The 27,660-nt window shown below is 37.4% G+C and overlaps 1 protein-coding gene across 7 annotated transcripts in view; it reads left to right on the top strand.

Moving 5' to 3' along the window:
* The first annotated feature begins 1,728 nt into the window (after positions 1-1,728).
* Positions 1,729-27,660, top strand: part of AGTR1 (angiotensin II receptor type 1) — a 42,584-nt gene continuing 16,652 nt past the window's right edge. For 3 of the 7 annotated variants that reach the window (XR_012509053.1, XR_012509057.1, XR_012509058.1), the window contains exons 1-2: positions 1,736-2,053; positions 11,058-11,142. The gene's annotated coding sequence lies outside the window, so the exon portion shown is untranslated. Of the gene's footprint in view, positions 2,054-11,057; positions 11,143-27,660 lie in introns of all 7 variants that reach the window. The other 4 variants (XM_074369849.1, XM_074369855.1, XR_012509054.1 and 1 more) reach the window with 3 other exon arrangements.

Genomic DNA, 27,660 nt, shown 5'->3' with positions numbered 1-27,660 from the left:
ACTCACGATCTCCAGAATTTTGTTTTTCCCTACTTTTTGCTTTTCTACAAGAGGTCCTGTGATAAATGATTCCAAATACCTGTGATACGAGGAGGCAAGTTAGAGTCCTCCAACATTTGTTCTTTCTCAGGATTGTTTTGGCTATTCTGGGTCCCTTGCACTTCCCTATGAATTTTAGGATCACCTTCTTAATTTCTTCAAAGATAGCTTGTTGGGATTTTGTTATGGATTGTGTTTACTCTGTATATTATTTGGAGATTATTGTTATTTTAACAATATTGTCTTCCATGAACATGGAATGTCATTCTATTTACTTAGGTCTAATTAAATTTCTTTCAACAATGTTTTCTGTTTTCAGGGTACAAGCTTTGCATCTTTTTGTTAAATTTATTCCTAATTATTTCAATTTCTTTGATCTATGATAAATGCAGTTTTTTCTTAATTTCATTTTTGGATTTCTCACCGCTGGTGTGTAGAAATACAGCTGATTTTGAATCCTGATCTTGTATCCTGAAATCTTTCTGATCTTGTTTATTAGCTCTAGTAGCTTTTTAATTGATTCCTTAGGATTTCCTAAATCCAAGATCATGTCATCTGCACATACAAATAGTTTCACTTCCTTTCTAGTCTGGACGCCTTTCATTTCTTTTTCTTGTTCCATTGCCCTAGCTAGAACTTCTAGTACAATGTTCGATAGATGTGCGGAAAGCCAACAACTTTGTCTGCTTCCTGATCCTTAGATGCAAAAATACTGTCTTTCAACAGTAAGTTATGACATGAGTTTTTCATAGACTTCACAGTTTGAAGAAGTTTCTTTCCATTCCTGGTTTATTAAGTGATTTTTATCATGAAAAGTTGTTTTTCACTTTGTCAAATGTTCTTCTGATTTATTAAGATGATCCTGTGATTTTTGTCCTTCAGTCTGTTGATGCGGTATATTCCATTAACTGATGTTTCAGTAAACTAATCTTGCATTCCTGGGATAAATCTCACTTGGTCATGGTGTTTAATCCTTTTAGTACCTTACTGGATTCGATTCACTAACATTTTATTGAGGATTTTTATCTACATTCATAAGGGAGATTTGCAGTTTTCCTTTCTCCTGATGTCTCAACTGGTTTTGGTATCAGGGTAATACTGGCCTCAGAGCATGAGTTGGGAAGTGATACTTCCTCTTTTGGTTTGGTTTTTGTTTTTTGTTTTTTGGGGGTTTTTTTTGTTGTTGTTGTTTTTGTTTTTGTTTTTGTTTTTGATGAGTTTATAAAGAACTTACACTAATTCTTCCTTAAACATTTGGTCACATTTTGCTTTTTAACTTTATCTATTTTCGTATTTTTAAAAACGCAACTCCAGTAGCATGTCCAACAGGAGGAAATCAACGTCCACCCTTTCACTCTGTAACAACCCTGAAATTAATCTATGGGATGCAGCTGTGATCCACAACGGTATTTTCAGTTTGAGTTACTCCCAGGGAAGAAAAGTTCCCTAATTCGTCCTTAAAAGTTTTCCAAGTTGGATAAAAAAAAAAAAAAAAAGAGAGAAAATCTGTCTAGGTGTGAATGGCTGCTCCTGCATCCCCAGCCCTGCTCCGTTTCTCCACTCCCTCCCTTGATGCCGGGTTCAGGGGCCAGGTGCGAAGATCTAATAAATGACTCTGGGATGACAGTGGCATCATCCCACTTCCGCCAGCATCTGGAGAGGAAAGGGGGTTGGGCCAAGAGGGTCTCCCGGGCGGGGCAGAGGAGGAGGGAGTGCTAAACAGCCTCGCCCCTGGAACCCATGAAGCAGCAACGCCCCTCGCTATAAATTTGAAGCTGCCTCATAGAGGATGATTCCTGCGCCTGTCAGCCAAGCGCCCCAGGCAGTGGGCGACAGAGCGTCTGGGCGGACGCTCGACTAGCAGTTCAGCGGCCGGGAGGCGGCGATCCATGGGGAGGAGCCCGAGCGGACCCCGGGAGTGAGGGCGCACAGCCGGAACGCGGAGGCGGCGCGCCCACGCCCCGAACCAGCGCCGCCAGCTCTGTCGGCCGTGGGCGCAGCATCCTGGGTGCGGGTGAGTTGGCGCGGACTGGCCGTCAGGCTCGGGGTTTGGGGACAGGGGTGGTCACTTTCAGGCCAAAGTGTCAACTGGGGGTGCTGTGCCGGGAGGATCCCGGGAACGAAGGCGCGAGAGAGTTATTTCCAGTCGGCGCCCACCCCGACCCGAAGCTGACCGCCCTTACCCAAATCTGATGAAGGGCATCTGTGTTGGGAAGAAACGATTTGAGTTTGTTTGCTGCCTGCTCCCGAAATTTCATTCCGATTTGACCAAATTCTATCGAGCTCAAGCAAGAAATCTGTAGAAATGGTATGCAACCAAGTAAACTTTCTTCCCGAGGCTTCTAGTTAACTCTTGTCTTTTAACCGTAACCTGAGTGTACGACTCCGCAGGGCGTCCATTTAAAAGCTGTGCCACTTCTAAAGTGAAGTTAAGAGTGTCCCCACACTGTTTCCCTGGCCATGCACCAGCACGGCTCACCTCCCCCACACCCCTCCCTGCAAACCATATCGGTGGGTTCTCCGACGCCGCCCCCACGTAGGGCAAAGTCTCCACCTAGATAAAGTGCTCTTTGACTCATCTAAATGGGGAGGGGAAAAACCTGGGCTTCTCCACACCCCAATCCCCACAACCCTGTCCAGCGCACTTTTGTAACTGAGAGATTTTAGGAGCTCTTTTGCTTCCAACAGAGCCTGTTGCTGGCCCCTTCCCTTCATCCACTCCTCTACCTAGCACCCCATTCTCCAAGTCTCTTAAAGTCCGGCCAAGTATCTCCACAGTGCCAGATGCTACGTCTCCAGAAGGCCTCAGCAAGTCTTTCCCAAAGCATCTCCTGCCCTGTCTTCGGGCAGCCATCAGAGACTTGGCTAATGAAGCCACCTAGGGCCTCTTTACCTAATCTTTGCTGATGGCCTCATTAAGAATCACTCAGGAGTGGCCCTCTGGAGCCCTCTCTTCCTGGTCAAAGTTTGGGTGCTCACTTTCCCCTGGGATCACATTTGCAACTTGGCTACATTTACTTCTAGTGTCATTCCAAGAAGAGAATGTAACAGTGAGGGAGGCAGGAAATCTGGCACCCTGCTGCTCTGTTCTATAACTTTTTTTTAGCAATTTACATCTCCTAAAGGTGCCTCATCCCCAACGTGATTCTCTTGGTAGTTGCCACCGAAGGATCCTGGGTCCTCAGATGTATTCCCTTTAGCATAAGCTATAATGCCTTTATAAGTCTTCTCTAAAACAGAAACTGCCGGTTTTCCTTGTACCCTGCAGTGTTTCCCTAGCTCTAAAGGCCCCATGTGGATAATCTCTCCTCAGGCTGTGGTGGATTCCACAACCCTTCTGGAAGATAGTGCAGGGGCAGGGAAGCACAGGGCGCTGGGAATGGAGACTCTTACTTATCTGGCCATGTGCTGTTAGAGTTATTTCACAACTCTGAACCTCAAGTCCCTGCCTGTAAGTTTCCCTCCAATGACAGAATTCCTTGATTCCTTTTGTTGCCTAGTTATTGCTTAAAAAATAAAAGTTTAAAATAACTACCCCGTTAGCCCATGTCTGTGGCCCTCAAAGCTGTCTAAATAGCTCTCCCGGTAAATTTTCTGCCCTGGAAAATCATTAGGTCCAAGTGTCCCTCCGCAAATCACAACTGGCTCTTCCTACAACCTGGTTTAAGGCTCAGGGAGTGGCCCCAGTTGCAAGGTCTCACCATTTGCTGAAGTTTCATGATTTTTAGTGTCAAGTCTGTTATCTACTCTGTTTTCTCCTTTTTATTTCCTGACTTCGTTGTTCTTTGTGCCCATCATGAGGCCTTTATTTCTAGCTCAGTTCTTCTTCAACCTTAAACTGAATCAGCTCAGAAGAAAACTGGTTTTCTTCCAAGGATGCCAAAGGAAGGGAAAGTTTATCTTCCTTGAGATTTATAAAGGGTCCTTCAGCCACTGTTGCTTCGGCAATGCTCTGCATCCCAAGAGCTCCGAGCTTAAATCTTTCCCCTCTCTCTCTCTTACTCTGCTCCAGTGTTCAAACTGTGATTTTGTGGATTGTTCATGTTTCTTACTTTTTTTGTCTTTTCCTTTTCCCAGTTTGGGTCAGAGTTGTGTGTGTATGAGTGTACATAATTTGGGGGTTTTTGCTGCTGCTGCTGCTGCTGCTGCTGCTGCTGCTTATTACTGTTTTTGTTGTTACTATGACTAGTTGTTTGCCCTACACTAGAGGGAAAACAATGAAAGAAAATTCAATCTGTTGCTTATCTAAAGCCCAGGTGAAATACTTCGGTGAGAAGGAGTTAAGATGCATGATGCGTGTCTCCTGTAGTTTTATCTGTGCTGTCACACAGTCCTTTACAAGCAGATGACAGTTGCTGTGTTTTGCTTTCAAATTTGTTACAGGGACCAAGATCAAGTCCCATCACATTTAGAGATTTTGGCTGCCAGACGCAGGCACCTGGTCTTTAGCTCCAAGCTCGCTAGTTTCCCTAGTCCTTTTCCTGCTCAGTCATGAATGGGCAAAGCCAGAGAGCCTCCCAAATAAGAATTTTATTTAGAAGTTTGAAGTAAATCCAAGTGTTGTGAAAATTAAAAAGCTGTCTTGAAGACACACTGTAGCAATAAACAAATATACAGCCAGAGCAACAAAATATGACAAAACAGACAAGTCTGGGTTATAAACACTTCTCCCATGTTACCTAGCAAATTGGAAAAATCAGCTTTTAACCTATCACCATTGGAAAGTACTATTATTTTTCTTCAAAATGGTTATAAAATTTCTCTTTCAAAATTGCCTAAATCATTGGATTACATGGTTTGTGTTTCTTTTCACATAGGTGCTTATTAAAACAGTATATTAAAGCTCCCATAAGCAAAAGTAAATTCTGTTCCATTTCCAGCCTAAATTTAGCTATCACTTTACATTTTCTGTTTCATTCACATAACAGAGATTTTATTTACTAAAAATCAACTTTTCAATGGCTTATTATATAAAGCCATCTTAAATCAGGGAGTATCTATGGGGATTTAAGGTAAGATTCAACTGATTTGGCAAATGACTACCATTATCCTATTAAAGCTCTAAAATACACCTAAAACAAATCACAGCAAAAAAATAAAATAAAATAAAGAGCTATAAATTTGCCAAATGCTATGTTAGTTGATGGTTACTTTAATGACAAATTTGACAATTAGAAAAAAGTGTATACTTAGAACAATCATAAAAATGACAAGTGAATCCTGCTATTAGCTGTGGTTGTATTAACATTAAAAGTTTTTCTAATTTTGATTCTTTCTCTTCATAGCAGATGATCACAGGGGAAAAACTTCCCTTTAATATGAAAACCAAAAGTTCTTCAAACTGTTTTACTAATAAAGAATTCACTATATATTGTAAATGCTGTATGGCTGCTTTATATTACGTTATTTTTATAGCTTAGTTTAGAAGAGTTTGTTTTTATTTATTTGGCTCCTAAACAGATGTATCATCTAAATGTCTTAAGTAAAAATAAATGTCTAGACTCTGCCAGTTACTGTTTGATTTTCCTTCCTATAACTAGGAATATTTTAAATTGTCTGGCTGATCTCACATTTAATTACTTTTCCAACACAAATTGGAAAATGAGTAAGAAATTGATATGCCTCATTTTTTTCAGAATCCCATTGTGCCTTCATATTCCAAGTCCCAATTCTAGACGTCCTTAAAATTTTAAATCACAGAATTAATAATCATTCATTGGGTCAGCTTTTGTGTGATTTCTTATTCATTTTATACACATATAAGCTGCTTTGTTCTTCATCAAATAATGTTAAAATCTTATTTAGATAAGTGAATTAAAGTACATTGACTAGTTAACTTCACAGTAAGAATACTGGAGAATACACATTCAGTTGTGTACTTTTAAAGAGAGTTTATGATTGCTAATTTGCTCTCTAAGTTTTCTTTAGCTATTTTCCATTTTATATTAATCAAAGCTCCTCTTATCTACCTTGGAAAATGAAGGGTTATATCTATGAAATACATCAACAATAGCAGAAGATATTTACAGAGAAAATATAATGGATCGGAGTGATATCAGGCCCTGAGGACATACCAAAGTATAAAAACGGTCTTTGCCCTAGAGAGGTGTTGGTCAAGCTAAGTACATATTTAGACACGGGTCTCTTTAATCATCTCAATGCCACTGGGCTGCGCAGCCATTTAAAAACAACCCTCCTACCTTTCAGACCAAGGGGAAATGTTGAATGTGGTTACACTGATTCTGGCCACTTCCATAATAACCACCACAATCTTCCCCTCCCCATGGCGTTGTTACTCCTTTGATAGTATGCACTACATCCAATTCCATCCTTGTATTCTATTACTAAATGCTCTACAAGTCCCTTTTTGCCTGTTTGTTTTTGGTTAAAGCTATGGAAAATATTAAATACATTTTCAGATGCTTATATTGTAGAAGAGAAATGTTAGAGCGAAACCATTTCCTATTACACACAATAAAATGACTTAAAATCGATACTTTAGTCTTACTTAATGGGGAACTAAGTATTAATACCATTTTTTAGTCTAAAGCTGTAATGGCAAGGGGAAGGTAAGAAAAAGAGAAATGAAACAGAATAAAAGGTTGAAATACCAAATCAGTGGTTCTTCAGGCTTTAGGAAGCAGGTAAGGCAAGCGTATGACAATCACCTGGGGAGCAGTTTTAAATCTGTACATATTGTCGGCATCTTCCTTTTCCCTCCTTTCCCCCTTTCCGCCTATTGAGAATGTCCATATCTATTACAAATTAGAAACAACCATCCACAATTACTTCGGGTGTCAAGGCCCACAGACCAGCATCACGGGCATCACCTGGGAGCTTATCAGAATCACAGAACCTCAGACCCTACCCAAGCCATTGAATTAGAATCTGCATTTTAACCAGATCCCCATGTGACTCAAATGCACATTAAAGCTAGAGACGCATGAGTGAACAGTACCTCTGGCTTGTTCAGAATGATTCCCTAGAGGTTATTTTCTTGGCTTTTTAATAAACTAACATTTTTAATAAAGCTAACATTTATTGAGCACATACAATATGCCAAACAATGTTCAGCCTTTAAATACTGTGTTTTATTTAATCCTCACAACATCTCTATGTAATGGCTACTGCTTTACCCCCATGTTATAGACCAGGATACTGAGTAATAACAAGATAAGTAGCTTATCAAAATGTGGTAACTGGTAGAATCAAGATTTAAACACAAATTTCTGATTCCTGTGCTCTGAGCTGCCACCCACACTGTCTGTTCCACACCAGGCTGCCTGCTTTTGAAGGCCAATTATTTGAGAATTTATTTAAAGTTACAATTGGAAATCAAGTTCTACTTCCCTCATAGAAAAAACAAGATCTATTCCATTTTGGTTATGATGTTTGCCTGTCATCTTACCTTTAACTGCAATAATGAAGAACTCTAGAAATTCCTTCTTTAACTGGGAAATAAATACAGGAACTAAGAAAGCCCATTATTTAAACCTTAAGATTTGATATCTCTGTTTTTCCCATCATTATTTGAAATTTATTTTTTTTAACCTTTTAGTGTTCTGATGAACTTTTTTTTTTTTTAAAAACTTGTCTTGAATTGAACAAGCCATTTCCTACATACATAAACTGTTCTGCATTCCAACTCAAATTACGTATCACTGTTTCCGCTTTTGATATAAACACTTTTTATCTATAAGCATGGTTTACAAAACTTTAGTTGAATAGGGTTACTAACCAGTCAGTCTGCAAGCAAGGGTGATTTATTTTAAGCCAGTGACTCCCCAAATGATTCAGTCTCTGAAAGATTTCTCCCAGTGTATACAGATTCTCTGAGAGCTGTCAGGAGGATCTGGTCAAATGTCTGTTGTTTTGACAGGGGTTCACTGATGTTGGTCAAAAGACTGAGGTGAGTCTAGGTTCCTTCTGATCATGTTTGAGAGGAGAGGTGTGTCAACGGTACTGAGCAGCCACGATTTTTTCCATGATAAAAGGACATCCTTGGGAGACAGAAATTCACCAACTGCTTAGATCTAGAACTTTCGGCAGCACTAATAGTACACTGTCTAACTTGTAAGTCATGGCTTAGGGCAAAAATCAACCCAGAGATGCCATAAAGCCAAGTAGTGAGAGCTTAGAGGGAAATTCGTGCCCAGGAGACATCCTGCACATAGCAGGCAGAATGTCCTAGTGCTAATAAATGATAAAGTACTGATGATCCTCTTAGGATTCTTTACAGTCCTGATGGTCTTACTAAACCTAAATATTTGTGACTGTGGCTGAATTTAATCTGTATCAGGTTTTTTCCTAAATAAATTTTAAAAAATCTCACAGCATTTCTTCTGGTAAACTTCATACATTTACAATTTTATCTTACGTATTCTTTTCTTCACTTTTTGATCCAAACTTTTCTTGCTATACAATTCAAATGCATCTTACATGCTTCTAAATCTACATGGTGTGTCCCTAGAACAGGAATGTTCCACTGACCCAGCTTTAATAATCTAATTCTCTTTCCATTCAAATGATGTCACTTCACATAAAACACACTGTATCATGATGTCTTCCAGCACTTGACCTTCACACAGTTAATTGCTGCCACTTTATCAGGAATGGAAAAGAATCTGATGTGATTCCTACGTAATGATTTCCTGAATGTATTCTAGCATTTGATAGAATGGATTTCTGAGAGAAATACAAATCTATTCTTTTAAATTCCCACTAGGTTAAGCAGTATGATAGAATATTATATGGTCATCATATATTTATATATAGATTTTAAAATATTTAATGACAAGGAAAGGTAATCATAAGTAAATATAAAGATGTATAAAACATAAATCAGGTGTGAGCCTGTGTGTGCGTGTGTGCGTGCGTGTGTGCATCTGTGTGTGTGTGTGTGGCAGATTCTTGTCAAGGTTCCATTAAGGTCTTACTTGGGTCATTGATATTCTAACAAAAAAAGTTGTATTAGCACTGATTTGTGCAAAATCACTGATATTTTTTTAAATGCCTGTATATTTGTGGAACAAATAAGGAACACTAGGAAAAATATGTAACAAATCTTAAAAGCTTTTCAGGATTATTAAGATCAAGGTTAAGATCAAAGGTGACTTTTTCTTTACCCCCACCTTTTTTTCTTTTGCATGTGCTTTCAAATTTTCCTATAATGAACCTCTACTGTATTTCATACTTTGTTTGACTTGGAATTTATTTTACTTTCCTTCTAACTCACTCTAGATTTCAGATCTTAGAAAACCACTATTAACCCTCTAGAGAATGATATTGGTAAATCTGACCCTGTCTCTATTTTTTTCCCCAATGTATAGTAGAGTCCACAGATTTTACACCATAGTGGTATTTTATAGGAAAAAATCATCTAATGGGATTTTTTTTGCTATAACAAAAAAAAAAACAAGAAATAGGGATAAAAATAGGTCCTTCTAATGTCAAAATTCTCCCGTATCACTATGTGATAGTGAAGTTGGTATACACTGTTGTTAAAAAAAAAAAAAAGTAACCTATACGCAGTCTTCTTGAGTAAGTCTTTAACTTAAAAAAAAAAAAATTCTTACTTAAAAAAATCTCCAAATCCATAATGAAAAATATTGATGAATTTGGCTACATAAAAAAATTTAAATGGCTGTATTGTAAAAAGCACCATAAAGTCAAAAGATAAACAGGAACTTGGGAAAGCTATTTGCCACACATCACATGTAAAATGCCAATTTCTTTAATATAATACAAGCTCTTTAAAATGAGAAACAGTGAACAACCCAATGGAAAATTGAGCAAAGGCCATGACTGGGCAAACTAATAGAAAAATAACTACAAAAAATGAGAAAACAAAAAGAAGCTCAACATCATTCATAACTAAAGAAGTGCAAATCAAAACAAAAATGTACTTTTCACTTATCAGACTTAGGAAAAATTTAAGGTTTGCTACAAGCCAGATTTTTGGTATTATAAATTCATGTAACCTTTATAGAGGACAGTTTGTACATATCTTTCAAAAACTTAGAATGTATAAACAATTTGCATCAACAATTATGTTTGGAACTTTTTCTACTGATATAATCATGTAAGTACAAAATATGATCATTGAGGCTTTTTTTAAGCATCCAAAATGGGAAACTGAAAAAAAAAAAAAAAGCCCTGGGGCTGGATAAATATCATATTTTAGTGCAATGAATGGGCTACCAAATAGCTATCAAAACGAAAGAGATAAGTTTATGTATTGTGACGCAGAAAGTTCTGCTAGCCATATTATCAAGTTAAAAAACACACAGACTATATGGTGTACAAAATTTTAAAACATGGATATACACCTTTATATGCATGTGTATACATTTTTTAAAGTCCTAGAAAGGTACATAGCAAACTATTAGTAATAAGTATCTCTGAGAAGTGGATCAGGAGAGGCAATTAGTGAGGGTTAAAAGATGTGTACTATTTTTTTCCTGGGTCTTTTTATTTTTTTTCAGGAGGTACTTTTATTTTATACTTTTCTTTAATGACATTTATACCACATGCATGTATTACTTCTATGAAAAATTAAAACATAAAAAATATTTTTTAAGATTTGTTTTAAATTGTGATACAACAATACTTACATAAACTTTATATTAAAAAGAATCACGTATCAAAGTTTTACTGTAGATTCACAAGTAAAAATCTAATATTTCTTATATTTAGTAGTTATCTCTACAGAAATGCCTTAGAGGATTATGCTATTTTTTACCCCAAAAGATCCTTTTTTCTCCTTCTCTGGTGTTCATCTACAAGGGTCGAGGGACAATGTTGACTATAATCAGGAGGAGGACGAGATCCCATGACAGACAGCCACTTAGTAGAGCCTAACTCTATATAAGGAAAAATATGTTCTTGATGTGGCCCAGATGGCTTCATTCCCTTTAAAAACATTCTTAAGATGTAGTGTTAATGCTTATTCTGTAAATTAGAAAATAAAAGTCTGACCATATTCAGTGAATCATTTTAATCTTTTTTTTTCTTTCCAGATTTGATACATGATAAATTGGTCTAAAATGGCTGAGTTTTTATCTGAATAAGTCATTGACTCCATCCCAGAAGGTCTGCATCCAGGTAAATGTTCTACACCTGTAACATCGTATCTGTCCGCAATTTTCTCTAACATGTCAACAGTGAAGATGGCACAAGAAGCCACACAGGCCTTTGTTACATGACAAACAGAAGCAGCAGAAAAGAATGAAATTCCAATCTTAACTCATCCCTTCTAATATGCAGCTTAAAAACATATATATTTGTATGAATTTAAATGTAAAGTGTCAGAATTACCAAGATATTCATGTAGTGATGATAAACCATGTGAGAGATCTGCAACCCCTTGGCAAGGATCTCCTTGTGGTTAGAGGTGATGTCTCTGAGCAGCACTTTCCATACTATGTAGGGCTTTAGGAGGGTCAGGAGGGAGATGACCGTGCTCTCTCCCCAGCCACCAAATGGGGGACTTGAGTTCTGCGATGCCCCAGCACTCAGTTCTAGATGCACAGGTCTAAAGACTATGAACCTACAAACGTCTCCCTTACTCCAATAAGATATAGGGGAAGGGGCTCTGGAGTTGGATGCAGAGGCACCCTTTCATTCCCATGCAGCTTAGCCCACTGGTAGGCATGAGTTCCATGGAGTCACACAGCAGGGCACTTCACTCAAAACCTGAGAGAGCAGCCGGGGATGCTCTGTCAGTCCAGCTCCTGCCACATGGGCCCGTAGGATAGCTTTCATAAAGAGACTCGGCTAGCAGGATTTTTTCCTCCTGAAGTAAACTCGGCTCAAAGAACAAGCCCTCAGCTTCCCAGATTAACAGGGGAGACACTCCCTAGTTCCTCCAAGGAGAATGAAGAGTAGCTTGTCCCCTTCTGAATATGCTGAGGTAGATAAGATCAGTGGTGGTGGGCAGACATATGTTAGAGGTGACTGGTCTTTTTGATTGGCAGGTAAGAAACACTTGCTGGAAGGCACTCCACAGTGGTATTAGGAAACTATTTAGGACTGCTTTAATCTTGGAGACAGAAATAGTAACATTCTACAGAGCTGTGCCACTGGAAATCCTTAGGGGTTTTTTCGTGAGGTATAGTTAAACTTAGGAAGCTGGGCTGCGCGTGTTTTCAGAAAAAATCCAGCTCTGGAAAAAGTACATTAAAAATATGTCCTAGTTAGGAAGACACTAAGACTGGAATCTTTATTTTACATCCTAAGAGTGCTGAACAGAAGGAGCTCTTTGTCTGTAATACCCCATCAGCCTCAGAGCAGAAGAACCGGGACAGTAATGTTGGGGGAGATGGGGGCTCCTGCCAGGAATAATTCTTCGACCAGCCTCTCCTCCCCTGTATTTTGGAAGCCCCTTGGTTTCTGATAACATCACACATTTGTAGCAAAACTTCCCAGACAATGATGACATTTTGCTTACAAATAAGAAAATACTGAAAAAAATTCTGTAAACTTTTAAACTTTTTCAAATCTTTAGGTTTCAGACAAATAAGCAAAACATGCTTAATTCTAAGAAGTCAGCTTTTGTTAAAGAACTGATTCCATGCCAATTCTGCCACTAACTAGCAACACTGCCCTTGATTTCCTGTGGAAGCATCTCTGAGGCCCCATCCCAGTCCATGGTCACTGTACTGAAATATAGAAAGTGTTTTCGGAAGGTCCTTCTGAACTTTGTATTGTCACTTTGAAACTTCCACCAACTTACAGCTACAGAACTTTGATCTCTTATTGATTGAAACCAGTAACATGTAAACAGCATTTCAGAGCTTGTTTTATAGAACCAAAAATATTTAGATTGAAATCTACTTATGAAAATTGGAAAAACCTGGTTAGGACACGTAAAAGAATAAAACCATATTCAGTGGCTTAAAATCTACAGACCTGCATTGTTCAATATGGTAGCCATTTGCCCCATATGGCTATTTAAATTATAATAAATGAAATTAAAAATTCAGTTCTTCAGGTGTACTAACCACATTTCAAGTTCTCAATAGGCACATGTAGTCAGTGGCTACTGTATTGAATGGCACAGATATAGAACATTTCTATCATTACAGAAAATTCTATTAGACAGTACTATTATACACAAATTATTAATAATGCAGTGGACTTCATTGCTACTTGGTAAGAAAGTTTTGTGCTCTTTTACACTTATTTGGAAATTTTAAACTCTAATTTTCTCCATTGGAGGTTATCTGGTATACAGTTCTCACAGGTCCCTTTTTCTTTGTCCTATTTATTTGCATAGCAAAATGTGTGGAATTAACTATTTTAAATATTTATTTAAATATTTTATGTACTCTTCTAAAGTCAGAGATTTTTATTTTCTTAAAAATTGTGAAAAGTGGTACACAGCTATGTTGAGCTAATATGTGGCTGTTGGCTTTTTTACCTAAATCACTGACATGTCTAAGTAAGCAAAACAAGAAAAGATGTCAGATAATTTCTAAAGTCCAATATTTTTTCTTTATCCTTTATATTCTGTGAGATTTTATTTTTCCTACAATGATAGGTATGTCTCAGTTGTATATTTAACTAAAGCTGACTTACATTTTTTAAGCAGTTGGTAAGCCAAGCAAAATATATATTGGACCATTTATTTCTTTTTTCTTTTTTATGGAAATAAGTAATATATTAATAGTCTCCATTTTGATTTCAAAATTATATATATATATATATATATATATATCAGATAACAATAGTTTGTTTATAATTTTTAATTAATATAATCACCCTTTTTATAGTGTATTCTTAAACTTGTTGGTCACCATTTTCCTCCTAACATGATCCTACTCTTTTAATATCAGTCTCAATTACTTTCCAGTCACTTATACTTAGTAGTTCAATTAAATTTGATTCCTGGACTAATGGCTGTATGTTACACAAGCCAAAAATTTTTTTTTTTAATTTTGTCTTTGAGTCACTGAAGCATCAAGGTTTGGAAACAGTATAAATAGCTGTGAAAAAGACATATAAATATCCAGCCAATATTCCCTTCATACATTTAATAGTATCATTTTTCAGTGAAAGCATAAATAATAGAAGTTTGGGCCCAGTTTAGAATTGTTAAATATGAATCTCAGAGTCTTACCAATGGAAAAAAGGCAAAGTAAAGGTTAGCCATTTGTGGAAAAAAATAGCTTTCTTTATAGAATAAAGAATCTATTCCAAATAACCTGTTATTCATACAGTTTATCTACAGTAACATTGTTCCTATGTTTAAATAATATAGCTAGATATGTTTAGCTTACAACCATATAAGAGATTCTAATTTAAACTGGATTACTATTAATATTTTCAAAAATGAAAAGAGTCAGAGAATTAGTCTCTAAATTTAGCAGTTCGGTACTGCTCACAGGAAGAACTTTTCACTAGTACCAAAAGTGCTGTTATCCTCTACCTTCAACTAGCTAGTCATTCCTTTTAAGGTTCTTAAGAAGAGTTAGATATATAGGAGTGATTTTTTTAAATTCAAGAAAGATCTAGGATATCTCAGGAATGTAACAGTACAGTGCAGACCTGACAGAAGGTAACCCGTTATCTGGAACTAGGTCTTTGGCACCTTTCCAGAATTTAAACAAAATACTGGTCTCACTCAGGGTGTCCCTGGGACAACAGGAACAAGCTCATACTGCAAGTCCAAAATCCAGTCAAGAGCAAAATCTTATCCAGGCAAAACCAAAATATTTCCGCACACATCAGAGGCCACCATAAAAAAGTAAACAAAGCTACTGTAGATAAAGCCAAGGCAGTGGGTAAAGGCTGTCTTTTGGCCTAGAGTCTGACCCTCGGCTTCTCGGTGATGCTCCAGGCCAAAGAGGAAGAACAAGATGGGTATTTTGCTGCCTTTTGGTCTGTCCAGTGAAGTCAGTGTACAGATCAAAAGGATAAAACAACTGTCTCCCTTAACAATACAAAGCAGAAAATCCAACCTGCTTTGGCAGTGTGAAAGCAATGCAAATTCAAGTCACTGATGACAGAAGCTTCTTGTGTGATACATAAGATTATTCTATAATCTAATGGCCCAGCCATATTTAACCCAACTCTGAACTTTTAATGAATGCTCATCTTTGTTTTAATGAATGCTCATCTTCATTTTACATAGAACATACTCATCTATACCCAACTGAACAAACAGAGGATGATGGAAATGGCCCTGTAAGAAGTACTGGCCCACAGTGCATCTTCTAGGTCTGGGGCAGCTGAAGTAGCAGAGGCTCCCCCTGGATTTCTGCTAGAATTTAGGTTTAATTAGATGGATGCATTAGACACACAGCCTCTGAATTAAAGGGTGAGAAATACAACATGTACCAATTAAGTGAAGGAAAATTACTTTATGAATAAAGTAATAAATGTCAATAAATTTAAAAATTGATTTTAGCTTCCTTTATATGACAAATGTAACAGACCTAATTTGACATCTTAAAATGAAGAGATCTACGTGTAACCTATTTTGTGATTTTTATCTTCTCAGGAGGGTGTTTTTATATCTTTAACTTTCATATTTAATTTTTTTTTTTCTTTTTTCAGTTTCTATGGTGTCACCATCCATCAACCCATATTGGTTGAAATATATACACACACACATACACACACACACACACACACAAAGATCCCAAGAGAAAGTAATGCTGCAATCCTCCTCAGCAATTCATTCTAACAATTAAAAACCCTTAAGCTAAATAGAATAATTCATTTCACAGGAAACTTTTATTCAATATGCATAATTAGTTTTAGTTAACTTTATTAATGAAATGTCGCAAATCAATTAGGTTTGCAATAATCAGATGCTGAGGACCCAAGAGGGGCAATTTCCCTCACAAGAGGGGAAGGTGGTATACAATTTAGCTGGGAAGCAAATGTAATTAGATTTGATCAGTTGAGTATTCCTGTCCTTATGTGGCGTTAGGCACATACCCAAGCCTGAGTATATAGTTGGAAAGAGGTAGAAAAAACAATGTGATTTAGAAAATTTCTTCATGGTCCTATTGGACACAAACTGACAGACAAAGTGGGCCTTTGAAACCACAGGTAAACAGATTTTTTTTTTTTTCAGATAGGGCTATGTTTAAATTTCTTTTTCAAGTCTGAATGCCTTTAAGTAATAGTATATGAACTCAACTATTTGTCACAGACCCCTCTATTCCTTAATGCCTTATAACAGGTATTTCACACATTTATTTAACTGCCTAAACCCTGATGGCATTTCATTTTGCAGCTGTTGTGACCTAGAAGTTTATTACTGAATGAGTGTGAGGTAACCCTAAAGTTTCTTTCTCTGACTGTAAAATAGGAATATCAAAGAAATGTCATGACAGTAAAAATTCTTCTGAATGAAAATTACATTGAACACAAGTATTCCTATTTAGGGCTGCAGTGTGCAACAGATTCTGCTGTTATTCATTCAATAAGTATCTGTGTTGGACACCTACATGCCACTCACTATTCTCAGCATTAAGGACAAAGTGGGAGCAAAGCAGACAAAAATCTCTGCCCTCATAGGACTTATATCCTAGTGCATGTAGTCAGAAAAACAAGTAAAGTATATAGTATGTTGGATGACATGAAGAATGGAAATAAGAGTGTGGAAGCAGTGAGGGAGAAGGGTGCAGTTTTTAAAGGGTGCTTAGGGAAAGCCTTCGCAGTAAGAAGAAAGGAACTATGTGGACATCTGGAGGATTGCTCTGTGGAGAGGGCAGAGCAAATGCAAAGGCCCTGGGGCAGTACTATGCTGGCATATTCAAGACACAGCAAACAGGCCAGGATCCAGAAAGCAAGTTTTGAAGAGTATAAACTGACAGGCAGACTAGAGATGTATTTAGAATGGATGCTAGAAGAGGAAAATAAACGGAACTTTTTTTAACTTAGATGGTTTAAAGACTTAAAATGCTTTGAAATGTAGTGAAATGTTTTCACAAGAGAGATTTTTAAAGAAGTTAGGTCCATGATTCAATCCTCAGTGGTTGGTCTGGTAGCCATCTCAGTTGGCGGCTATGACTAGAACTCTAATCATTAAAAACCTGCATTTGATATCAGTTCCTCCTGGACACCCAACAGATTTCTTTGGTGTCTTTGGTACACTTCAAAAACACTTTGCCTATCACTGACCTGTAATCCCATGTCTCTGGACCTGAAAATAAAACTCCTTGTGGTAGAGAGTTAGTGGTGCATGACATTGCCATTAGATTATTTTTTAGTGAAAGCTTTGCCTTCTTACATAAATATACCAATGAACTTAACCATTCCTAGAGACACCACTGAATGCAAAATGATTTCATGTTCTGGTTATTCCATTTAAATTATTTTATCTGCAAATCCAACAAAAAGAAAATGCCAAATAAAAAGATATATTTTGGGTTGTATATGTGGCATCCATCCACATAAAACTAGGAATAAAATTATTTAATGGAAAATTTCTAATTCAACCACCTCTAACCATGTAAGATAGTCTGAATTAGAAGGAACGATTCTGACTTTGTATTATTTTAGTGGTGGTGTTCTCTCATAATTCCCATGGTTTTTTTCCTGTCCTGCTATTCTTCAAAATTTCCTAATGAGGATTAGGGAACAGGCATATTTAACAATCTGTATTTGCAGGCTGGAAACAAGAAAATAAAGACTAATCGTTTCTCTCCTGCTAATCTGATTTTCTACAGCTCCTCTCCTACCAGCTTAGGCAAAGGACTTAGTTACTATTTCCAGCAGATGGGGCCAAGGAAAAGACAAGTATCTGTGATGTCATGTGTCCCCTAGATGGGCCAGCTGCCTTACAGGCCTCCATCAGAGACCTCGCCGAGAGTGAGAAGTGGTCACGAACAGAATGAGGGGGAAAATGCCATTTCCTTTATTCTAGAAAAACAGCATTCCATGGCCAGTTAACAATGCTGCAGTAAACATTTTCACACATTTCCCCTGCATGTGTGGAGAGTTAGAGGGTGTATGCTTAGAAGCGGAAATGCTGACTTGATTTCCGAAGTGGTGATGATAGAAAGAGGCCTCTGGAAGTCGTGCTGAGTTGACAGAAAGTTGACAGGGGTTCAGTCCTTAACTGTTCACGTGTGACTGGCTCTCTGAACTGAAGTGTAACCCGAGAAGAACTGCTAGTACAATTTCAGGTCCCAGGGCCAGTTATTGGTACCAATAGTTATTTATTTACAACTGTACTGGAATTTATTTCCCAGGACCCCTTATATCGTTGACATCTCATAAAATCGGCCCTGCAAAGAACTAGAACATTTTGAGAATATACAATACACAACTTTCAATGAGAGGTTTTCATTTTCTCACACACAACATGAAAGTTGGTGTGAACTGACATGGACGTCTGTCCAGACAAGTGCGAGTGATTTCAGGAAGCATGTGTCTCTTTTGTAACTCCAGTGTGTCCTTGGCAATTCCTGCATAAAGGCCAAACTGCCAAAGTCAGGTCCTTCTCCTCCGAGTAAAACCTTATAGTTGTATGTCAGTAGCTAGTCTTTGTTCTCTTCAGTGCTTGTTGCAAAATACAGCAATTTTCATTCTAAACCCCAGTAGTATTGGGAAGACAAGTTGAGTTAAAATAATGCTTGTAATTTAATCAGTATTCTGTCCCTAATAAAAAGCTAGTTAGTCACAGCTTCCTTCAAATCTCTCTCCCACAGATTGTTTTCCCCTGAAAGGAGACACTATACAGCATTTTAGGGAAAACAAACTTTTCTCAATAGCTAGGGGTAAAGTAATGAAAGGGCTGAAAATAGCACAATCACGTTTTTTTCTCTCAATTCCCTGGGATTGAACAGATTTTTTAACTTCAGGTTTTTTTAACTGCCCTGAAAAGAGTTTATTTCTAGCTGACTCTTATTTCAGTGTAATATTATATCTTCTTAATCTGGTAGAGTCACAAGTTTAAGTCATCATCCTGATCAGAAAAAAATAAGTGAGACTTATAAAGTAATTGAAATGGTGTAATTGTCTCACTCAAAAATAAATATATAAATAAACCAACAAACAATCTCAAATCCAATAATGAAACATCCTTGAAACTCTCCCAACTTGCAGTCCAATTGTAAGGGTGAAAACATTGGGAGACCAGTTTGGGAAGCAGCCAGTGCCAGGTACTATTTCATACACTTGATCTTACCCACTTCTCCCAGCAATACTTAAAGGTGACTATGAGCATTGCCATTGTATTGTATTACTATTTTATGAATGTAGACACAAAGGACCAGAGAAAATAATAGTTAATGCCTATTAATTGGACAGGCACTGGGTCAGTCATTTCATCTGCATTTTTTTACTTAATCCACCAAAAAACATTACAGGCTAGATTCTCTTATTGGCTTCATTCTTTCACAGACACTGAGTCGACAGGGCCCATACTGCTAACCAATACCAGGATGAGAACTGGAATTTGGGACTGACTCCAATGCCCTAGTTCTGACCATTTCTCTCCCAGACGTAACCTATCAAATTCTCCAAATCTTCCTTCCCCTGTTTTTAATTAACTGCTACACTATCAGCATTTTTTACATATACACATGTAAGTGAACGCTGTGCTCATATTCAATTATAGGTTTATACTGATATTGGGTGCAAGTATAAGCTAGCATCATTTTGAAAAATAGTAAAAGAGTCAGGAGCTCTGAAGGTAATGTTCAGGATTGGGTAAAACAGATATTTTCTGCCACATTTCAGTGAGGAAATTGTTTATTCATATGCTACCAGCCATACGCAGAAATGCAACAGGAAATGAAAAACTTAACTACTTTAAATAATGTGGTCTGTAGTACAAATTATTGTGCTGTGAATTAGTTTCCTTCTGCTGTAGAATTGATCATTTGGATTATGTAGACAAGCAGCGTAAGACATTACTGAAATTATCCTTGAATCCTAGCTTTGAGATCTATATAAAACACTAGGCAATATGCCTGTGAATACATAGAAAACACTTTTTAAAAGGATTGGGATAGGCTATTTTCCCCTCTGTTAAATATTAGCCTTTGAAATGAACCCAGCTTATCTGCTAAATAACACTTGCAAATTGTTGTGTTTTAATAAAGTGACAGACTGAGAGAGAAGCCACACCAGAACTGCTTATGCTTCTGGTACGGGCCAGGAAGATTATGCATTAATGCCTTTTAAAAGAAGGGAGCCTCTTAGCGTTACACCTTGCCTGGCAACGAATGGACCCACTTACTCTAAATGCAGGGGTAATTAGAATCTATGAAAATCCAGCATCAAAATCCCAAACCCCTGAAGCAATATGTACTCAATAAATTACAGCTTTTTACCTCTGTAAATTTTCAACCATTCCATTTACGTACATCAATATATGAGTGTGCGGTGTTTTAGGGGGCCTGCTCTATAATGCTATGGAAAGGTTTCATCACTATTAATCAGGTGTCCTGGAAATAGGACACCTCGTTTTTTTGATTTCTGGAAGGCTCAGAGCCTGTGCTGCTGCTAGCAGAAGGTCGACTCAAATGGGCTAGGCCAGTGAAAATCCCCAGCAAACATGGAACCCAGTGAAAACCTGGGGGACTCAACTTGTGGTAGGTACCACTGGCAGTCACCTCTATTAGACCTTTAACCAGGTAAGCCCAGGCTCATGCATTTGTTTCTAAAATTGCAGCAAAGCCTTATAAATTAAGCCTGAAAGAACATTAATTTTTAGTTTAATCTTGGATGACCAAAAAAAGAAATTCTTATTTAAAAACCCTCATAAAAATGGTAAAACTAATGTTTTAAATGAACTAAACAGAAGACTTAACTTGCTTTAACTTTTTCTTTTGTTGCAGGAAACAACAAAGCATTTGTTTTAAAAGTTAAAACAGAAAGGTCTTAAAATGTATTGGGGAAAAACTATTTTACAGAAAATAAATTTGTTCCCTGGATTTGTGACAGAGTGTGAAGGTATCCTCAGCTGTCTCCTAGAAAGAGCAGGGGACACTTGGTATCCTTCTGAATGGAAGGGTTCCTATTAGCTTTTCTCCTCCATTTCCTAGAGCGTTGTGATGTTTATTCCTTGGTATTATGTTTTTAAAAGATTTTAAATTTTAAAACATCAAAATAGGCATTGAAACTGAGAACTGAAAGTCTCAGCCAGTTGGGTGTGATTTTTAAAAATAGGTAATACAGACCTCTAGTGGTTGAACAGTTTGAAAGCCTCTGCAAGGAAAGGAAATTGTGCATCAAGTGCTTGCATTTTAAGGAGGAAAAGTTATTCACAATGTAAAATTCACACATTTCATACAAACAAAACAGAGATAATAATGAGCAGCAAGAGAAGATGGAGCACTTCCCATCCTTTCAGATGCTCTCAATTCTTCCAAAACAAGCAAGGACCCTCCCATCAGAGTCCCAGCAAGAAGTCTGGATTTGTATTGTTTTTCCTCTGAAAGATTAACAACCAATTCACTTGTTACATGATTGGAGCTGGCATATGTGTGTTACGTGAAATAGATTTTTATTTTCCCTGGCCCACATTTTTCCCTCAGTGGGACTCTTCTTCCTCTAAACTCCAAGGGGTCCCTGTAGAAATGCAGGAGACCCTCACACAGCCACTGCTTGCCTGCCCTTTCCCAGGGTCTCTCCATGTGACAGCCACACTCCACTGGACTGGGGCTCAGTGACTGGGGTGGTTCTCCATCTATGTGAGGAGCAAACTACTGGATCCATGCACAAGCTTAAGTGATTAATAAATGTCTCCCTAGAGCTTCTCAAATATGAATGGACACACAAATATACCTGGAGAATTTTGTTCAAATTCAGATTCTGACTCAGCAGATGTGGAGTGGGGCCTGAGACTGTTTTACTAGAAAGCTCCCAGGTGATGCTAACGCTGGTATCCAGGACCACACTTGGGGAAGCAAGGAGGTGCTATAACATCTTTTTTTTATTATACTTTGTGTTTTACTGAGTTCTTCATCTTGCTTCTTCTTTTTTACTTTAATGGCATCTCAAAATTTAATTTTTGAATTTATAAAACTTTTACTCTCTTTCACTTGACTGTACAACTATCTCTGAGAAGCTGTTGATTCAAGTTTTGTAAAGTTGGTCTTACATTTTAAGAATGGATTCAGTGTCATCTGTTTAGTTTGGTTAGTTCATGATGATTGTGAGCACCTCTCTAGCACCTGAAGTCATTAGGCATTTGTAGCCACAATTTAATATCTGATTAGCCACACTGGGAGAGTAGGTGAGATCGGATCTCGGGCATGGTGCATGCTGAAAAACTGCTAAGGGCTCAAAGTAACATCCACATCATAAAATCAGGCAGAATAAAAAAGCACAAGCTGAAACTGTGAGAGTTTCATGGGGAAAACATGGGGAAAAATATTTTTCTAACAAAATCCATCATCTAAATAAGTTCATATCATAGCATGTTGTCAACCTTAATTTTGAAATCCATAATTTTAGAACTTATGTCATGGGGTAGTCTTTAAAAGCCTCTTGCAAACTTCTAACATCTAGTTTCAAATCAAAAATAATATATTAACAGGCTGTAGCATGGAGGGAGTACATAAATTATCATCATTGCCCTGCATGAACAGTAATTCACAGGTTTGGCTCAGACACGACTTAGATGAAATAATTAACTATGTACAGTACTTAACAGTATAAAAGTAATTAATCTAGCTGCCTCATACTGGTTTGGCCTAAATAAACATGCAATAAAAAAGCCATACAATTTTATTATTTTTTCACTCACGTTACTACTTTAGTAAGTTGGAATTTTAAGATGTCAGAAAAAAGATATCTTTCCCTTAAAAAAAAAAGCACTTTCTTTTCCAATGTTAATGGACTAACTATAAGCTGAGTGAGTTCTATATATTTATAATTGTGGGCAGATATTCTCAATTAATAACAGTATGCATTCTGCTTCACAGTAGTTTGGCAAAAATGATTACCTATTTTAAATTAAGGTGTAAATAAGAAAAAAATCAATTTTTTAAACTACAAATCACATAGACTCTGTTGAAGAACCACAGTCATGTGGTGGTGTAGCTTTGGCGAAAATGTTTCAGATAAACTGAATTTTGCCACATGGGTTCTGAGAGGAGACAAGTTGCCTTTTGGCCTATAGACTCTTCACCAGTGGGTCCACAAGGTAAAGGGCAGGGCCATTAGTTGGCATAAGGGTAACAAATAAGGCAAGTATCCCTGTTTGTGCAAGAGAAGAGAGCTCAGGTGATTCCTACAAGGGGGAGAGAGGTTCACCCCATGCAGGCCTGTGCTTTAAGCCTGCTCTCAGTGTATGCATGCTTCTTTGCTTTGCAAAGAAAGAGCATGGAGCCCTGTAAAGGGTCCCCCCTGTGTTTCAGTGTATGTGAGTGATCACCCAAAAGGATGAGATGGAAGAATCCCCAGAGATCACCGAGAGCCAGAAAACAGCTGTTGTTCCCACTAGCCAGAGAGGCAGAACTCGTAATTCTTGGGGCATCAGGTAGCATACTCAGAAAGGTTTTGCCTCAAGAATAGGAAAAAGCCCTAGGCTAAATACTGCTCTGGTCCCACCTAACAAAGCTTATAAGCCAGATCTGAAGGAATCAAACTGTTCGCAAGTAATTTAACTGCTTCCCAGAACAAAGCTGGAGAATTTGTATCAGAATACAAAAATATCCAGCATCCAACAACAAAAAATTCACAGTGTTTAGTTTCCATTCAAAAAGTACCTGGCACGCAAAGAAGCAGGAAAATAAAATCCATATAAAGAAAAAAAAATCAGTTAATGGAAATAGACGTAGTAATGACACAGATAACAGAATCAGTTTATAAGGACATTGGATGATAATAACTGTATTCCATATGCTCAGGAAGCTAGAAGAAAGTTTGAACATATTAACTAGAGACATAGACCATACAAAAATGACTGAAATTAAATTTCTAGAGCTGAGAACTCAAACCAAGACCTCAGACACTATGACCATATTTCTTCCACTGCCCCCACAATATTCTTCCTTGGATCCCGAGTTTGATCCCAGTAGCCAAATCCTTAGTACTTCCTTAATACTGAAACTCCCAGGTGAATAATTCCTTTGAGGGGTTTAGCAGCTAAAGACAACAGAGTTCCTGAAGGCCTCCACGTGGGCCCCTTCCCATCTCACTTTGACTGCCCCCTGGCCTGTCTCTGGCTCATGGAGGAGACGGCACCATCTTCCAGGGACTGACACTCCACTCTAGCATAAAGGCTTCTCAGTCAAGTAGCTGCTAGCAGTCCTTCTGAGTTATAAGAAAGTTTACATTATCAGACCATCGTTTTCCATCTCAATTTTCTATCTCACCTTGAAAACTCTATCGTTTGAAGAAGCATGAAATTTGTTTTCTTCGCCCAAAATAAAATCAAAATAGAAGTTTGTACTTGTATAGTTCCCCACACTTCCCAGCCAAGGCACTACATATGAAATCATGAACTGTATTCCTCCAGCACTTAAACAAAATGTACATGTTGTCCTTTTATGGAATTCAAAATATGCTCGGGAGAATTAAACTATTTTTCCACCCAAGCTAAAAAAAATCACCTTACTTGTCTGGGAAGTTTTATTAGGGCTAGAATCCCAAGAAATGTATATGCGAGCCAAGTGTTACTGTTCATCAGAAACACTCCATATTCATCCAGTATTAATCCGGTGTAACTCTGTCAGTCAATGTATCCACCTAACCAGTAGCAGACATATTCCCTTTATGGACTTTTTTTGTGCATGTGTTCCTAAACCTGCAGTAAGTTAATTTAGAAAATATATTAGTACCAAAAACACAACTGTAACCTTGCAACACAAATGTGTAGATAATTTCATGCTTGGAGCATCATAGCTCATTTTTAAAAACCTTTATTTGACAATGAAGCTTTCAAAAATATTTTTCAGCACTAGTTAGTAAAGATATTTTAAAGTTTAACCTTAATACCAGTTATATAACCAGGGCCACTGGGTCATTGTAGCTCTATGAAGTAGCATCAGGCCCTTTCACTACTGATCATCTTTTGGGCACTAGGTGATTTTTTTTGAATAAATGTTAAAATAATATGCAAGAAGACCCAAATATCACATGTGGTGTGTTGTATTCACCCACATGGAGGCATCACTTTAGTGAAGTGCAGCAACAGCTCTAAACGACCTAACAGTATCTGAAACAGAACAGAAAAAGGAAAGCCAAGTGGCTGGCAAGATCAGTGAAGCAGGGAGGTGCAGTCCTGGCTGCCGTCCTGAGCTGGGTCTCAGACTCTACGCCAGGCCAGGGCAGTGCACACCCAGACGGCGCAGCCCGACTCTACGAGAGCAGAGGTGGATAATAACTTCATCCCATCACTTCTCTTTGTTTTCCCACTACCTGCAACTCCTCAGTCATGGATTACTGTTGAATGTGGAATTTAATCTGGGAATGTCTAACAGAGGTACACTTCAAATATTTAGTGCAGTATAAACACACTGGAGTGGGGGTCTGTGGCATCTTGCTGGGGCTTGAAGTCTGTTTTCTTAATTGTAAAATTAGGTGGTTAGCCTGGATCCTAAGTTGTAAATTAGCAGCCCTTAGAGCACATTTGGTCTGAAGAAGGGTTCTGTTTATTTCCACACAATGTTGCTTTTTTTTTTTTTTACTTGCATTAGTTGAAAACATTTCAAAATAAGATATTTCACATAAAATTTGAAATTTCCAACTTATCTTTAAAAATCAGCCTGTATCTCCCTCATCACAGTTGACACAATTAAGGTTCCCATCCCTGCCTCCTCTGAGAAAGGGAAAGGGTCCTCCATTCACCAGCATGCCTGCTTCACCCGCCTCTGTTACTCTCAGCCCCTGTATAGTATTTAAATATGTGAACCCTGCAGCGTGTAATTTCTAAGGACCATTCCAGCAATAAAATGTTAAGAATCTCTGACTCAAGTTGTTTCAATAAAAGCGAAAGACTATAGAGAATAATAGTTCAACTACATGTAAGTTAAAATAGACTTTGCTTTTGGGTAAGCTGACAACCAAGACCCCATTTAGAATATAGTAATTGTGTATGTTTATAGGGACAAAGGGCATGCATATATATACTCCTGTATTTCTCTCAAGAAGAAAAGCAATAAATATGACCCATAAATTTCCTTCTATAGCAGAAATTTCTGTGACTTCCTGATCCACATTGAGATAAAGCTACTCTCCAAATCTAAATCGAAAGTCCATAGTTGCAGAATGACTTTTTATATAAAAGAACATCTTAATTTGTTGGTATAACAGGCATGTAACTTATCTAGAGAATGGCTTTAAGCTGATCATTGACAGGTATGTAACTATGCCTACTGAAACAAACTGATTTCTAAACATATTTTCTCTGGATTAGAACCTCCTCATTTCAAGATATCCAAAATTATTAGCATATTATGTTATTCTCACAAAATTCTAATGAACTTCACAAATCTGCCTGCTCTGAGTACAAAAATATTTAGCCTAATTTGTTTTTCCATTGTTTTATATAGTAATAAAGTAATACCAAAAACATTATTACCAGAAACAACACAGTGTTATATAATTATTAGAAAGTGAATCTCATGAAATCATATTAAAGAACAACAATTACCACATGTTAGGTCAGATAATTCAAGGAAGAGACTTATATGAATACTAGGGGAGCTGCTGGCAAAGAGTTTTTTTCTCTGAACCCTGCATTTTGAAGGAAAATTTTGCCATTTAATTAGTTTAGGTATGATTCACCAACCAAAGGTCTATAGTGTGATATTTTCCCCCTCCAGCTTAATCTTAAAATCGTCTGCACTTTAGATGTTCATACTTTCCACTTCTCTTAAAAAAATGAATACTTCCTGGATACTTTACATTGCTTTATGGTATTAATAACGAGTTGTATCACGATACTGCATTATACTGACAGAGCTCTAACGTCATTCCAGTCTGTTTCTTGGCCATGTGTAATAATGTGACAAGTTATACGTATAAACAAGGTATAATTTTAAGGGATAATTTACTTAGTATTTGGTGGGGATATATGAATATATATTGAGAATATATAAAATGATAGTAATAATAGATAACATTTATTGAGTGTTTAATATGTAGCAATCTTTCTTCCTCGATGTTTTATTTAACCCTCACATGAACAGTAAGTTTTTTTCCTGTTTTAAAAGACAAGGAGACTAAGGCTCAAAGAGGATGAGTAAATTAGCCAGGTACAAGATTAGTCAGAGGTGGACCCGGGATCTTAACTGACCTTTGTGGCTGCAAAGCTTCTGGTTTGTTTCCCATGATGCCTGCCAGCCACCAGACTCCACTAACATTAATTAATGTTCCCTTTTAAGATTCTAAGTGCTGAATATGTATCTCTTGATACATAGATTAGCTTTTTCACTTCAGCCATACATTAAACTTGTTTTTATGGTATATAGTCTATTCATACTGAATGAGTATAATATTCTATCTTTGAGGAAATTATTTTAAACATCAAATCTTACAAATTCTTACAAGGGCTAGGTAGAGGCTTTATAATCTCATTCCCATTTGTCAGATCGAAGTCCAGAGGAGGTTTAATGATTTGCCTAAGATCTCAGTTTCAAGAGAGGCAAGGAAAAAGCCACTAAGTCCTCCACACCCTAGTTCCAGACTAGTGTTTGTTCTGTC

The sequence above is a fragment of the Camelus bactrianus genome, chromosome 1 (assembly GCF_048773025.1).
Source record: "Camelus bactrianus isolate YW-2024 breed Bactrian camel chromosome 1, ASM4877302v1, whole genome shotgun sequence".
NCBI classification, from domain to species: domain Eukaryota; kingdom Metazoa; phylum Chordata; class Mammalia; order Artiodactyla; family Camelidae; genus Camelus; species Camelus bactrianus.
The sequence above is the reverse complement of the archived record's forward strand: the minus strand, read 5'-3'. Positions and strand labels throughout refer to the sequence as shown.